This window comes from Schistocerca americana, unplaced genomic scaffold, assembly GCF_021461395.2.
Source record: "Schistocerca americana isolate TAMUIC-IGC-003095 unplaced genomic scaffold, iqSchAmer2.1 HiC_scaffold_942, whole genome shotgun sequence".
Classification (NCBI taxonomy): Eukaryota; Metazoa; Arthropoda; class Insecta; order Orthoptera; family Acrididae; genus Schistocerca; species Schistocerca americana.
In genome coordinates, this window is record NW_025726722.1 from 12,501 (window position 1) to 17,500 (window position 5,000).

Below are 5,000 nucleotides of genomic sequence, written 5' to 3' on the forward strand. Positions count from 1 at the left end.
GGAAGGGCGCAGCGTCCCCCACCCCAGACATGTGACGTCACACCATCGGTATTGACGACTAGACTGATTCCTTATAATCATTTGCCATACACCGGTGGAAGCTGCCGAGACGAGTAACTACATAGCGGGCTCGCCGTGTCACTAATGTACAGAGATACAACAGTTTCGACTGGAACCGGATTAAACGTATACACGGCGCTGATTAGTAATAGATAGAGCCATCAGAATACAGATAATGTATACAACTGTCCGTATACATGCTGAAAGACTCTGCTCACAATCACAACCACACGTCAGCCACACACCCTTATCACGCACTACTCTCTGCCTGTAACACGCACACAGACAATATGTAAGCACCAGCATGGAACAACACCCAGTGCATCCTCTCCGCCACATTAGACAATCCACACTGTCATAACCAGACTGGGAGGTCCACTCAGAAAACAGAATATCCCACCCACCCGACAACCACCATTGCTCAGCCAAGCCACCAACACCCACACATGTCCTACACAGGGGTGCACCCAACATCACAATACTGCCTCCTCTCACAGCACACAAACAATGGCAGGAATGAAAGACACAGGTCTGCCACAAGCATGGAATGAGAGCGCCGCCTGTCATGAGCCAAAGGTGCATCCTGACGTGGCAAATCAGATGATGCCGCAGGCATCCACTTACTATAATCACAATCAACAAACCGGCCGCCCCGCCCCGCCCCCCATTAAACCTTTCCTTACAACAATGTGTACCTTAACCTAACCTATATCGTACCGTAACCTAACCTATATCGTACCGTAACCTAACCTATGTCGTACCGTAACCTAACCTATGTCGTACCGTAACCTAACCTATGTCGTACCGTAACCTAACCTATGTCGTACCGTAACCTAACCTATGTCGTACCGTAACCTAACCTATGTCGTACCGTAACCTAACCTATGTCGTACCGTAACCTAACCTATGTCGTACCGTAACCTAACCTATGTCGTACCTTAACCTAACCTATGTCGTACCTTAACCTAACCTATGTCGTACCTTAACCTAACCTATGTCGTACCTTAACCTAACCTATGTCGTACCTTAACCTAACCTATGTCGTACCTTAACCTAACCTATGTCGTACCTTAACCTAACCTATGTCGTACCTTAACCTAACCTATGTCGTACCTTAACCTAACCTATGTCGTACCTTAACCTAACCTATGTCGTACCTTAACCTAACCTATGTCGTACCTTAACCTAACCTATGTCGTACCTTAACCTAACCTATGTCGTACCTTAACCTAACCTATGTCGTACCTTAACCTAACCTATGTCGTACCTTAACCTAACCTATGTCGTACCTTAACCTAACCTATGTCGTACCTTAACCTAACCTATGTCGTACCTTAACCTAACCTATGTCGTACCTTAACCTAACCTATGTCGTACCTTAACCTAACCTATGTCGTACCTTAACCTAACCTATGTCGTACCTTAACCTAACCTATGTCGTACCTTAACCTAACCTATGTCGTACCTTAACCTAACCTATGTCGTACCTTAACCTAACCTATGTCGTACCTTAACCTAACCTATGTCGTACCTTAACCTAACCTATGTCGTACCTTAACCTAACCTATGTCGTACCTTAACCTAACCTATGTCGTACCTTAACCTAACCTGTATGTCGTCCTTAACCTAACCTGTATTGCGCCTTAACCTAACCTGTATTGCGCCTTAACGTAACCTGTATTGCGCCTTAACGTAACCTGTATTGCGCCTTAACGTAACCTGTATTGCGCCTTAACGTAACCTGTATTGCGCCTTAACGTAACCTGTATTGCGCCTTAACGTAACCTGTATTGCGCCTTAACGTAACCTGTATTGCGCCTTAACGTAACCTGTATTGCGCCTTAACGTAACCTGTATTGCGCCTTAACGTAACCTGTATTGCGCCTTAACGTAACCTGTATTGCGCCTTAACGTAACCTGTATTGCGCCTTAACGTAACCTGTATTGCGCCTTAACGTAACCTGTATTGCGCCTTAACGTAACCTGTATTGCGCCTTAACGTAACCTGTATTGCGCCTTAACGTAACCTGTATTGCGCCTTAACGTAACCTGTATTGCGCCTTAACGTAACCTGTATTGCGCCTTAACGTAACCTGTATTGCGCCTTAACGTAACCTGTATTGCGCCTTAACGTAACCTGTATTGCGCCTTAACGTAACCTGTATTGCGCCTTAACGTAACCTGCATTGCGCCTTAACGTAACCTGCATTGCGCCTTAACGTAACCTGTATTGCGCCTTAACGTAACCTGCATTGCGCCTTAACGTAACCTGCATTGCGCCTTAACGTAACCTGTATTGCGCCTTAACGTAACCTGTATTGCGCCTTAACGTAACCTGTATTGCGCCTTAACGTAACCTGTATTGCGCCTTAACGTAACCTGTATTGCGCCTTAACGTAACCTGTATTGCGCCTTAACGTAACCTGTATTGCGCCTTAACGTAACCTGTATTGCGCCTTAACGTAACCGATATTGCGCCTTAACGTAACCTATATTGCGCCGTAACGTAACCTATATTGCGCCGTAACGTAACCCACATTGCCCCTTAACGTAACCTATATTGCGCCGTAACGTAACCTATATTGCGCCGTAACGTAACCCACATTGCCCCTTAACGTAACCCACATTGCCCCTTAACGTAACCCACATTGCCCCTTAACGTAACCCAACACACGTTGGGCCTTAACCCAACACACGTTGGGCCTTAACCCAACACACGTTGGGCCGTAACCCAACACACGTTGGGCCTTAACCCAACACACGTTGGGCCTTAACCCAACACACGTTGGGCCTTAACCCAACACACGTTGGGCCTTAACCTGCTCTGTAATTGTCATACGACGCGTTAAATTAGTGTAGTGTTGCCTAACTGCAACCCCCGCAATATAGTTTGCTACTCGCACTGCCCGGTCCCCAGTGTATCGCTTCATGTTAAACACCTTGCAGCTATACACTGTAATGTGGATGGCAGCAGGACGTACATGCTCAATGCCCTTTGCAGTTGTTCATTGGCATTTGCAGTTGTTCATTGGCATTCGCATGGCGAAGCACTTAGCCTACGCTGTGGTACGGCCTGTGTCAACTGTCCGCTGATGTTGTACGTCCAAATCACACACTGTACTGCACATTGGTCCTCATGTACTGAATGATACATCGTGGTACATGTGACCGTACAACGACTGCGCCAACAACGGCGAACCATGCGGTCCAAATGTTGTGCACTCAGCTACGTGTCGTCTCCCTATAAGAGCTGGATTGCAGTGTGGTATGCCCTGGATGGCGATCAGCATGAGCCGTCTGTTGATGTAGTGGCGCGTGTTGTCAGACGTAGTCGTCTCTTCTCACACACCGTGATAGCACGGTGCACTGCGTTCCACATCTGCGACATGCGACAGAGGCCGGTTGACAGTCGTTCGCGCAATGGACATCGCATACGTACGGGGGCCACCTTCCACGTGTTCGCTAAGCGTGGACATGTTGTTGCGTGTATGTGGGCAGACAGTGTGTCGTGACACCTGACACAGGCATGCAACAATCGTTGAATTTGCAAATGGCGATGGACGCCTACGTTTGCTGGTGACGTTACGCAAATGAACAACTGGTAAACCGTTGTGGTGCGGTTGTTCTCGCTAGGGGTGAATCAGTGATGGCGACGATCGGTTGAGCTACCAACCGGTTGTTGCAGCGATACCCACCATGCCCACGAACGTGAATGGCATGTGGGTGTGAAGCGATACGCGGCGGTGGCTGGGTGGGACCGTCCCCGGCCGGTGAGGGGGGGCCTCCCGGCGTGTTGGCCGTGCGGTGCGTGGGCGCACGCGCTACAGCCGGCTGGTGGGGGCGGCCAGTGGCAGGCGCGCCGGCCGACGGAGGCGGCAGGCGGCGCAGCTGCGCGCCGGCGCACCCTGCACGCGGCGCCGTGCGGCCAAAGTAGGTCCTCGCGGGCCCGGTGCGAAGCGCGGTGGACATCTGCAGTGTGCTGGTCCGATTGAGGACTGTGTGCGCTGAGGATGCGCCGCCGCCCGGCGCTCGGCGCCGCGACGCCGTCTGCTGCTCGGTCGCCTCTGCGGTTCTCGCAGGTGGTTTGTATCGCAGCTGTGCGGACGTGTTGGCGCGTGCGCTGTGCTGGGAGAGTTCGCTTCGGCACCCAAGTGGGGCTTTTGTCCTTCTGTGGCGCTGGCGTTGGAGCTGCCGGTCACCGTAGGTGGCGCGTGTTGTCTCCCGCCGGCAATGCCACGACAGCACGCTCCCGGGCCTCTGTCGGCAGCGGCAAGCTCAGTTGGGAGCACGGGTGGTCGCACCTAAAGCGTCTACTCGCCAAACTCCGGGCGATTGCGCCTCTCTCGAACCCGACCAAGTACTTAGGACGGCGCTGCGCGCCGCCGGGACCTGAGAGGGTTTCGAGGTGTATGGTGCAGGGGAGCTCAGCCTCCTCCTGTTTGCAGAATAATTGAGCGGACGCTTGCGTGTTCGCGCGGGCCCCCGGGACACACTCCCGGGCGGCCGGCTGCTCAGCTCTAGTTGACGCAGCTCCCTGGTTGATCCTGCCAGTAGTCATATGCTTGTCTCAAAGATTAAGCCATGCATGTCTCAGTACAAGCCGCATTAAGGTGAAACCGCGAATGGCTCATTAAATCAGTTATGGTTCCTTAGATCGTACCCACGTTACTTGGATAACTGTGGTAATTCTAGAGCTAATACATGCAAACAGAGTCCCGACCAGAGATGGAAGGGACGCTTTTATTAGATCAAAACCAATCGGTCGGCTCGTCCGGTCCGTTTGCCTTGGTGACTCTGAATAACTTTGGGCTGATCGCACGGTCCTCGTACCGGCGACGCATCTTTCAAATGTCTGCCTTATCAACTGTCGATGGTAGGTTCTGCGCCTACCATGGTTGTAACGGGTAACGGGGAATCAGGGTTCGATTCCGGAGAGGGAG

General features: G+C 51.4%; 1 non-coding gene across 1 annotated transcript in view; it reads left to right on the forward strand.

Moving 5' to 3' along the window:
- The first annotated feature begins 4,591 nt into the window (after nt 1-4,591).
- LOC124592611 overlaps nt 4,592-5,000 on the forward strand; it is a 1,910-nt gene continuing 1,501 nt past the window's right edge. Inside the window, exon 1 of the ribosomal RNA XR_006977567.1 lies at nt 4,592-5,000. This exon is cut by the window's right edge and continues 1,501 nt beyond it. This is a non-coding gene — a ribosomal RNA (small subunit ribosomal RNA).